Raw genomic sequence first — 12,271 nt, forward strand, 5'->3', positions numbered from 1 at the left:
GTTAAAATCAAATATGATTTAACAAAATTTCATTTCAAGCCAAATTTTCACAAACAACAAAGTAAATTTTAATTAGTAAAGTTTGCAACTTGATATTCTCCTTTACATGTTTTCAATAACTTAACATGTAAATGGAAGGTGAAGATAACGAACAGTGATCAATCTCATAACTCCAATATTGAATAAATTCAACCTATCATTGATTGGGTCAAATGCAGTCTGACGTGTTTCATACCGATTGTTAGGCCGTTCTGGCACACTGATTTTAACTACGGATAACTCCGTTTACCTGATCAAGATACAAGGCTCATGGCGAGTGTGACCGGTCGACAGGGGATGCTTACTCCTCCTAGGCACTTGATCCCATCTCTGGTATATCCAAGGGTCCGTGTTTGCCCAACTTTCTATTTTGTATTGCTTATTATTTAAGTTATAGGAGTTTATGAGATTGACCACTGTTCGTTATCTTCACCTTTTTATTTTATTCTAATGTATAATGATGTGAGGAAACACAAAGCTCCGTATCAGATCCTTAATCGGTGGGTTTCTTTCGTTCTCCGTTCGGGTTTTCAGAGATGAATATCACACGCAGCTCAGTTAAGGAAGTTGGCTCCTGAGCTTTTGAGCACAATTGCACAGGATGCTACAACTAAGTATTTAGTGGTTCAATTCTCGCTCATTAGTACAAACATACTACGCATCCATTACTGAATCCTATCCAGCTGAAATTTTTTGTGTCAATTCCAATTTTTAAAGGGTTTGGCAGGGACTATATTTTGTGGTGGAAGGATTGTTTAATCAAAAATTTCTAAATCTGCATGATATTACAGTTTCTGTTCATCCAATATATCTTCTATTCTTATTCTCCTAGACATGTATTTCAGTTTTATGATTTATGTTACAAGTAGTTGAGACTTGGAACTAGTTCAAATGTTGTAAAGCATCAAATATGGTTGATATATTTTTCAAACAGAACCGCCGCGGTGGCCTAGAGGTTAGAGCGTTCGCCCCGCATGCGGAAGGTTCGAATCCAGGCTGCGACAAAGTCGTTAAAACAGGTAGTGACAGTTCCATCGCCAAACGCTCGGCATCAGGCGTGAATGTCACAGGTCCTCGGAGTTGACATTAAAAACGGATGTGCCGTGACACAGCAGGTGTGGCCCGCTAAAGAAACCCCACTGCTCAATGGCCGTAAGCGCTGAGCAAAGGCCTAAATTTGAAGCCCTTCACCGGTCTGGGTGACGTCTCCATATGAGTGAAAAATTCTCGAGTGAGACGTTAACCAAGATACAATCAATCAAACAGAACACCGATTCTTAAAAACGTCTAAATCAATTTACCAAAAAGTTTGTATAAATATCCACTATTTTCGATTATAATTTAAGAATTTGATCTCCAACCCCCACTTTCTTTTTTTTATTTTAAGACAAGACCTTGAAAATTATGTAAAAATTTTAAAAATTGACATTACTCCAAATATGTTGTGATGGAACCTAGAGTTATCTTTCTTTGCCCTTGTTATTTTCATTTTGATAATTCAGAGTTCTCTCTCCTTTGTGGAACTCTTCATTTTTAAGTCATGTTTACAGCCCGCGGTGCGCATGCTACAAACGCCAGTAGACTTTCTCATGTTCCATCCCTGTCCCCTCAAATTGTAAGTATTATTATGTATTTACATAATATATTAGATATTCTATCTATGTGGCATTTAAGTTATGCCATGTTTATAAGCTATATTTCATGCACCCAAGCATTTATAATCGAGGTTGTACAGTGTTGTAAGTCGCCATGTTTTCTCGTGTTATCCATTATATAAATCAAAACATGGTTTACTCTATTTTTGTATAACTTTATTATTTGATTAATGTTAATACATAACTCTAAAGTCAAATTGTAAATTCTACATTTTTATTTTTGGTTTATTATCCTATTTAGACCCGACACGTTAATTTCTGTCATGTTACAGTTTTCAGACTGGGTGCATATTTTTTGGTATGTTGTCATGTCATATCATTACAAGTATTTTTCTTGTGTTGATTATATATGTATGCATCATGTTTCAAGGTATCTATGTTTGTTATATATACATTGTATATGCTATTTTCTTTCATGTCATATTTATGTGTTATTTGTACTCGTTTCAGCACTTTACCACACGCCTACACACACACATACCCACAGCTTACAATAAAGGACTAAGCTAAATGCTGTTTGTGTACTTGATCATGTTAGCTGTTTTCCAAACAGCATATATGTCCTTTTAAACTTTCAAATGATATCATGCATTTTTTTCGCATATCAAGTGCAAAAAGGTCATTATTTATTTCCATTTCTTGTATTAAACTTTTTTTTTATCTGTATTGTTAGAAGACATGATTATGTATCTATTTAATGTAATGATCGATTTGTGTTGCTTATGTTGTGTTGACACCAACAGAAAAGTCAAGTTTAATACGGGATATGGGAGCTAGAAAATTTCTACAGAAAAAAGTTACGAAAATTATGCGTCACTTGGGCAACTCTTGTATACAAATTAGGGCTCATTTTTGATACAAAAATATCTGCTTGATTTAAAGATTATATTTCAGAATGTTGCAAGTGAATGCCCTAGTATCAAAACATGAGTCATTGGATTAAATTTCTGATGTTTGGTAGCGGAGATATATAAAAAAAAATGTCTATTTCCTAAACGGTACGTATGTATGTGGATATTTACTTTATAAGATTTTCTCGAGTCACTAAAACAACCGACCGTTAAGAAATGATATAATTAATCACAATTTATACATCGATCTCCAGACACGTACGTGCAGCAACAACAAACACACGAGTCGCAACATTTTAGCAACACAATACTCTTACATACCATCCTAATGGCACAATGTTTTTACTTTTATTACTCTTCAAAAATATCTCATAAATCTTATAAGACATCTTATAAAAGATATAAAATATCTTAATATGTTTTCTTATACGAGATATCTTACATGTATATAGTATATAATATATCTCATAAACTTTATAAGATGTCTTATTAACGTTTTTGATATAAGATATCTCATTAAGTCTTATAAGATACTTTATAACTTTTATAAGGTATCTTATAAAAGAAATTTTATAATATATTTCATATATTTTATAAGATATCTTGTAAAACATATGAGATATCTTATATGTTTTATAAGATATTTCTTAAACTTTATAAGATATCTTATATTTTTATAAGATATCTTATCAATGAATTTTTATAAAATATCTTATAAAATATATAACGTATCATATTGTTGTGTAATACTTGCACTTGAGTGACACCTGTGACCTAGATTGTTCTAGAGTTCGATGTTTATCACGTTGTAGAAAGATGACGAACTGTGTCTTTCAAGAATGTACCAGAACATTATTCTGATTATGAATACAATGTGAACTTAGCCAATGTCAAGCTCTGGTTAGACAAGCACTTTATGTAGTTTGGATTATTCTATAACTAGGACTAGGATCTAGGAATATCGTTGGAAATTAACAGCCGATTTGTGATTTGTTTTGTATACAGATTCAGCTCGACACGGACATTGTTTATTGTTCACCTATTGTAAGTTAGTACTTTGTTATTATTATAATTTTCTTTCAAGAATTGCAAATAAATGTTATTACTTGTTTGACTGCCTTTGTTAGTAAATTCTGCTGCTGGCTAATTCTGATCCATAACAATATGAATTTACTTTCATAATATGTAAAAGATATTTTATAAAACATATTTGATATCCCGTATGTTTTATAAGATATCTCAAAGTAGATGAAATATCTTATCAAAATTCATTTAAGAGATATCTTCTTATAAAACATATGAGATATCTTATATATATGTTTATAAGATATCTTACAAAAATAAATTTATAAGATATTTTCTATCTTTTATAAGATATCTCGTAAACTTTATAAGATATCTTGTTTGATATGCAAGATATCTTATAAAGTTTATGAGATATCTTATTATATGGTTTAAAAAACATCTTACATATTTCATGAGATATATTATCAACTGTAAATCTTATGAGACATCTTATGAAATTTATTAGATATCTTATTCAAAATAGAAGATATCTCATAGATTATATAAGATACCTTTATAAAGGAGTAAATATAAATATGTCGTGACATACATCCTGATAAGTGTGAGTGCACAAACACGCATACAAATACACATGAGCACACAGAGTGAAATACAAAGCAAGTACTACCTTTTGTCATGGTTTGATATGAAAATGAAATCTTTGAATTCATCATAAACAACACTGTGTGCAGTTTTAATTTTAGTGAACATAATATTCATGAACAGCACTTTGCGACTTACCAAGTTAACTTAATGTAAAAAAAAAAAAAAAAAAAAAAAAAAAAAAAAAAAAAATAAGATCCATCAGTACTATTATGGTGAACAGAATTTTAAAAAGAAGGAATTTAAGCCAACTACTATACTACCGATAAGCATGAAAGTAAAGTGTACGAAATAGCTACAAAATTGGTACTTTTACAAAGTACGCATCAAATTGAACAGGTGGAGTAAGCAAATCTACAAATTTGCAACTTCATAGGTATGAAGCACTTTTCATACATGAAATTGGCTCTCTCAAACTAGAGCCAATATTTCTAAAAGTATTTAGCACAAACACAGTAGTCTTTCTCTCTGTTATTGAATTTGGCGTGGGGGAGAGAGAGAGAGAGAGAGAGAGAGAGAGAGAGAGAGAGAGAGAGAGAGAGAGAGAGAGAGAGAGAGACTGTGTGTGTTTGCGTGAGTGATAGAGAGAGATATATTACATGAGGGTGATTGGAGGGGCAGCGCGGGGATAGCTCTGACTCGTTGAAGAGTAGGCGTCTATGGAGGAATACTACAGTTTTGTGGGTATGTCCATGTCATGTTTCGTGAACTCTCTCCTCTTGTAGGCTTACCCTTTTACGCCACATTTATGAAATGCAAGATTAGGCCTATTCTCTGCACACTTGAAAAATGTCGAAGGTTTGAAGAGCTGTTTCGAATCGGAATAAGATGTGTTGTGATTTTTATAGGGGGCGTCCATTTGCATATGATTGTTAATCGAAGGCTACTAGAAAGCTCCACATCTCCCTTAGCTATTACCCGCCAATTCAAAAGACTCATTCGTTTTGATCAAACCGGAAGAAATTGAAGAATTTGGAGAAGGAGGAGGAGGATTAGAAGGGAGAAAGGGAAGGGGGGAGTGCTGGGGGGAGGAGAAGGAGAAAAGTAAAGTTGGTGTTTGAGAGTGGGGGCTTGGGTGGCGACCATTCGTGTTCGGGTATGGCCTAAACTTGGCGACCAATTGTGTTCACCCTCACGGCACGTTCGGTCGCCCGGCGACGATACGTGTGGCACAAATGGTCGCCGTCGACCAAACGTGCAGCACGAATGGTCGTCGGCGACCAAACGTGCCGTAACATACATGTATCCAGCACTCGCCCAGCAGTATGAATTTTTCTGAGATATATTCTAGATATATTTATGCGTTTGAAAAGTGTTAGGAACAACTTCTTTCTTGTATTTTAATGGTGTGGTATATATGGGAATGTGGACAACGCCGGTAATTCGCTGATGACTGTTGATATGATAAATTATAGCATGTTTTGTTTGAGTATGCATTTGCTCCCAGCACTTTTCATGAAAATATTTTTTTTTCTTTCCGAGTGTATTAATAAAAATTCACTATGCAATTTTTATGAAAACTTGTATTCAACAAATGCCCCTGATGAAAATATAAAAAAAATATTTGGAGGATTGTGAATGTCCTCAACTAACCAATCAAGAAAAAGTTATATGTGATGTTCTTCCAACGGTTTCCGAATGTGCACAAGCTATAAAACAGATGAAAAACAACAAATCCCCCGGGTCTGATGGAATACCTATCGAATTCTATAAAATATTTTGGAATGACATTAAAAATTACTTTTATAAATCACTAATTACAACATTTGAAAAAGGGGAAATTACTTTTTCTCAAAAATTATCAATTATTTCTCTGATACATAAAAAGGGAGAGAAAAATGATCTTCGAAATTATAGACCAATTAGTCTTACAAATTGTGATTATAAAATTTTAGCACAAATTTTAGCTATAAGATTACAAAAAGTTATAGATAAACCAATAAGTAAAGATCAATCCGTATACATTAAAGGTAGATATATCGGTGAAAATGCAAGACTTTTACTTGATATATTTGAATACTGTGAAACAAAACAAAAAGAAGAGGCAATCTTACTTCTTGATTTTCAAAAAGCTTTCGATTCTGTAGAATGGAACTTCATGTTTAACACCCTTGATAAATTTAATTTTGGAGAGCAATTCATAAAATGGATAAAAATTTTATATACAAAGCCTGTAAATCGCATAAAAAATAATGGATGGATATCTAGGACCTGTAAAATGACCAAAGGCATTCGACAAGGATGTCCAATCTCAGCATTGCTTTTTTTATTTATCGTAGAAATAATGTCGAAAAAAATCTCAATTCACCAGAGGTTAAAGGCTTTAGAAATGACCTTATGACTAATGAAATAAAAATACTTTAACACGCAGACGACACATCACTTTTTTTTTTTTTTTTTTTTTTTTTTACAGGATATCAGATCTATAGAAAAAGTCATTAAAATAATTGAACACTTTGGTCAGGTATCAGGAATGCAACTCAATAAAAATAAATCTGAAGGAATACTATTAGGTCTTTTGAAAAATAGATATGATAAATTATATGATATCAATATCACCAATGCACCCGTTAAATGCTTAGGAATATATGTAGGTCATGATGCTAATCAATGTTACAATAAAAACTGGACGGAAAAAATTAATAAACTAGAAAAAAGACTTACATTGTGGAATACAAGAAAATTAACCTTATATGGAAAATGTACCGTAATCAATACTTTATAACACAAATATACTATAGTGCAACTATATTGCAATAACCAAGAAAAGAATCCATAAAAAAAAATAAAGAAAACAATCTTCAATTTCCTATGGGGCAAAAGAGAAAGGATAAAAAGATATACTTTAATTGGAAAACAAGATGAAGGAGGAATAGGTATTGTTGATATTGATTGTAAATTAAAAGCACTCAAGGCTGCTTGGGTAACAAGAATTTTCAATGAAAAACAATCATCTTTAAAATCTTTCTTTAATTCGTGTATTCTTAAAAGATTCATTACACCCGAATATCTCATAAAGACAAATACAACCAGTGCTGATGAAATGAAGCAAATTTTCAAATCATTACCAATATTTTACTGCGAAGTACTCAGTACATTGAATGAATGCAAACGTAAAACACATAAAATAAAAGAGATGACTGACGTTGAAGTATTGTCTCAAACTATATGGTTAAACAACTTGACTAGATTTAATGGTAAACTTCTTTTCTACACAGATTGGATAAAAAGTGGAATTTTATACATTAAAGACCTGTTTGATGAAAACGGAAATTTTCATGATATCAATTATTTTTCTAATATTAATTCTTTTCAACAAGTCTAACTTGATTTGCAAATATAACACACTGAAAAAGGTTATTAAACCTGTCCAAAAATATCACGTTACTTCAAAAGGAGTCTATATAAACATAAGAAAACAAAGTAACATTTTATTAGAAAACAAGAGAAGAATACCCCTACACTTGATAAATAGCAAAACAATATATGATATATTTATCAAAAAAACCTCTATTAAACCCTACTGTGAGAGATTTTGGGCAAAAAGCTTCAATTTCAATTTTGAAGAAAACAAAACAAATATTTATCTGTCAAAATTCACTAAAATCAAAGACAAGCAATTAGCAGAATTTAATTACAAACTCTTACAAAATCTACTTAATAATAATAAATCTGTTCACAAATGGAATAAGAACGTATCTAATCAATGCCCGTCTTGCCAAACACTCGAAGACACAAAACATTTAATTTTTGAGTGTAGAAACGTACAATTAATATGGAAGAAATTAGAAAATCATTTGAAATTTAATTTAAAATGGAAACATGTGCATTAGGATTTTTTCATGAAGAAAATAAAACTACCACTTCAATAAATCATTTATTATCATATACAGCTTTTTACATATATAAGATAAAGATGAAGTTAAGATATGAAAATAGAGAAAAAAATATTGTAATATTTGAGGTTTTCACCGTATAGTTTGATAATTTTATTTATTAACTTTTGAAACTAACCCCTTAATCTTATTACGATGTCAGAGTGAAATAGATAGAAATTGATAGGTATTATGTATGGTTAATACGAGTATTTTCTCTTTGAGTTATAAGAAGTTCATACAGTAACATGTTATGATGTATCAAGAATTTAGAGTATTTTTCTTGTTTTAAAATATAGAGTTAACACCACGTGTGTCGTACGGATGACGTGTTTCATTTCCAGTTATGTATTGGATTGTTAATTCATGGCCAATATATTTAGCTGATAAATATTGTTATCTTTTTCCTGTAAATGCAATTTCACAGTGTAGTGACGGTTACATATTGTAATTTCTCGTTTTATTCCCGATCCTGTTAACTTTTACTTCACAATGTTTACATACATGTTTCTGCTATGTACATGTATGTTGCATTATGGGATATAACGTCATACTTCCGGGTCAAACTTTTTCTTTGATCCGCGTATATATACAGAGGCGGTAAAAACAAATTATGAACTTCTACAAGGTATGTAATTAATTATTTAATGTCGTATGAGTGAAACTATTCCTATTTTTTTTTATTGTTTAATAGAAGTTACTAGATTTTTACGGAACTATTTTCCGTATAGGTTCTCCGTAAATCTCCGTAATATTTGATACGAATTCGTATATTTCTATATCAGTATCAGAGTCAGATACGGATTTTATTACGGAGTATATAAGGCGAGTTTTCCGCAAATTCGCCAGTCTGCTATTTTTCATTTTTTGGGGAACAGATTAATAGGTTTTTTGGTAATTATATTTTTATTTAGTCAACTGTTAATTGATTTAAATTGCTCTTAGTAAGTTAGGGAATTTAATTGGGATCACATATATCTCAATTATTTTGAGATCAGACTAAATTGGGGAAATTCTTAAATTAGTCTAAATTATTTTAATTATATTTTTAAATCTACAAGTCACATATTCTGATTATTTCAGAATCTGACTTTGTTGTATTTAGGGGTGGTTAAGAAGCGTGGATTAATTATGATCAATCATTATGCCATAGAATGTAATTAAAATTATTTAATGCATGCAGACTCAATAAATTCATGAACTGAAATTAAATGTTTTGTTCTTCTATCAAATCTCGGTAAATGACAATTGAAAGGGCCAGAATCCTGACAGTCGCATTCAATATTACAATGGTGTCAGAAGTGAGATAGTTCAGACAGCTATCTCGTTACAATATTAATGACTTTTTCTATTTTGTAAAAACAAACTTAATGTTCCAATATGAGACTTATAAAAATCTGAATTTCAACTTCAATTATAAATGGTTTTATGATATTTCTATGACTTTGTGATGATAATAATTAAAAATAGTCAGACTATCTGAAGGGGTCTGTCCTTCAGTAGCGCTGCCTGGAGGGGAAAATATGGACATTGTTTGTTTAAGGTTGTTCCCCACAGGCAGCATGGCTTATTGAAAAATATCTCTACCATATTTGTATATATTTGATATAATATTATGAATATCGAATTTATGTATTTGAATGTGTATCTATATGAATGCGTATATATATGACTTATATATTCATTTTCTTAAAAGTAAAATCGTGTATATATATATATATATATATATATATATATATATATATATATATATATATATATATATATATACGTATGTAATTAATAAAGAAATACATCCAATCCAATGGGGCCCTGGCACCATAGGTGAGGAATAAGTGGGAATATCCTAGGATATTTTATCGCAACCAAAATTGTATCCTTCCAAATAAAATATATAAATATTAAAATAATAATAATAAAATAAAAATAATAAAAATTCAGCTGGTAGCCCGCATGCACCCGAACTTTTGATTACAAGTAGGGCCTAATATAAAGTGTTACGTGATATTTAACTGACGTCAAGGGAAATTAACATGAGGGAAATAAAACTTACGGTAGCTTAGTCAGTCAACGTATCGTATGGAAAGTATCGTTTCGGTGTTTAACCGCAACAATTTTAATTATACTGTGCATTTGAGTGTAATTTCACCCAAACAATTATAGCGCATTTGAATATAGAAGCCCTTACCTAGTTGCACACAACACAACAAGGACAAGGGTCCCGATCTGGGACTTTCACACCGTGACATTACAAAAAACACACAGTAGTTATCCCCATCGTCGGATCATAGATGACAGTAAAATTCAAAAGTCAAGTGTATAAATTTTAAGACTGGTATTTTAAAGATCTAGCTGTGCGAACAGTCTACTGATAAACTTCACGACTATCTAACCGCATATGATATCGATATTTTGATTAATCTGATGGATTTATAGCTATGAATACAGACTCGTGATGTTCGAATCTGTGTACCGATAATCATGGTCGGATTAAATTTTTGCAGTATATTTTCATTCATGCGTGTCATTCTTACTGCTAAACTGTTTTTGATACAAGTACATGTATGTATGATATTTCCATTCAAAATTTAATATGTGAAAGTGTTCGAGAAAATTACTTATTCAAAAATAGTTTTCTGTGTAAAACAAAACATGAAAATCAAACGATATTTTGGCTTTGAATGAATAAAATGCAGGTGATTAGATGATTAAAACCACGTTCCTCTCGCACCTATCCCGTAATTGAGTATAATGACGAACAGTTCGATGACCCCCCCCCCCCCCCCTTGCGTCTCTTTTGCATTCGCGAAGCATTTCTCAGACATTTATAATCCCAAAGAAAACTCAAATTACGATTCTGACTTCCTCACTTCAATTGAAAACCGCTATAGCGAACTCGAACGTGCCTCATGTTCATGAAATGCTGGTTTCACAGGAGGTCCTGCGACTGTCGACGAAATACATAACATAATTCGCAATCTCAAACACAGAAAGCACCCGGTCTCGATCTCATTCAAAATGAACATTTTATTCATGGCGGTATACATCTAGCAAGATGCATCACTCACCTTTTCAACGCAATCCTGGAAGTTGGGTACGTCCCATCCTGTTGGAAAAAAGACTTGATCGTACCCATCTATAAAGGCAACAACAAACCTCGGAAATCTCCAGACAGTTACAGATCAATTGCCCTCCTCCCTTGCGTGTTTAAAATGTTTGAAAAATTCATTCTTATTAGGATACAGACAAACATACTGCCCACAATCCCATTTCCTTGTTCTCAACAACAAGGATTCCAGCAAAAACTTGGGTGTCTAACAGCTTCTTTTAATTTGCAAGAGACTGTTTTTCATAACATTGAACACAATAGTTCTGTTTTTGTTGCTTTTTTGGACATAAAAAAAGCGTTTGATACGGTATGGAGGCTCGGCCTCATGTGCAAACTATTCAAACTCGGAATATCGGGCACTATGTTGTCTCTAATAAATGACTGTCACTCCAACACACACGTCTCCGTTGTAGTTAACCAGACCAAATCACAGTGGTTTCGGGTATCACAAGGCGTCCGACAGGGAGGTGTTCTCTCCACTTTCTTGTATCTCGTATTCATAGACGATCTACTTTTAGAGATTCAAAACCCAAGTTCAAACATTGGAGTCTTCAATATCCAAAGCTCAAACCCTACCTTGGCAGATGACATTTGTGTTATTGCTCTCACTCCACGAGAGCTTCAAAAAATCCTAGATAACATTTTCCTATACTCCGTACGCTGGCGGTTTACCTTTAATGCTGCAAAATCCAACGTTCTATATTTTCATCAAAAAGGTTGTAATCCCGCCGACACTTTCAGCTGGCATCTTGGTAAAGAACCTATTGAACCTTCCAATTCATACAATCATCTTGGAATTCTCTTAAGCTCTAATTTTGACCCAGGCAAAAGAACATCTAATGCTTGCAGGAAAGGACGACAAGCATTTTTCGCTCTTAAAACGTCCGAACAGCTGAACCCCATAACGGTTGCCAAACTCTATAAAAAAGTTGTTCTACCATCGGTTCTTTATGGATGCGAGCTATGGTGCGATCTTCGGGCAAAAGACATTAAGTCACTTAACACATTCCAACATTTCGTCGCAAAACATGTTATGGGACTGCCCCAACATACTAGATTAGACATGTGCGAAAG

The 12,271-nt window shown here is 32.5% G+C and overlaps 1 long non-coding RNA gene and 1 pseudogene across 1 annotated transcript; one reads left to right on the plus strand and one right to left on the minus strand.

Annotated features, from left to right (window-relative positions):
* The window catches only part of LOC125645516 (uncharacterized), a 72,272-nt pseudogene that overhangs the window by 45,825 nt on the left and 14,176 nt on the right, over positions 1-12,271 (minus strand).
* On the plus strand, positions 1,435-3,656 carry LOC125646347 (uncharacterized). The gene is made up of 3 exons (XR_007359688.2): positions 1,435-1,654; positions 2,589-2,692; positions 3,358-3,656. It is a non-coding gene; the product is annotated as an uncharacterized LOC125646347 (long non-coding RNA).

Source organism: Ostrea edulis, chromosome 6 (assembly GCF_947568905.1).
Source record: "Ostrea edulis chromosome 6, xbOstEdul1.1, whole genome shotgun sequence".
NCBI lineage: Eukaryota > Metazoa > Mollusca > Bivalvia > Ostreida > Ostreidae > Ostrea > Ostrea edulis.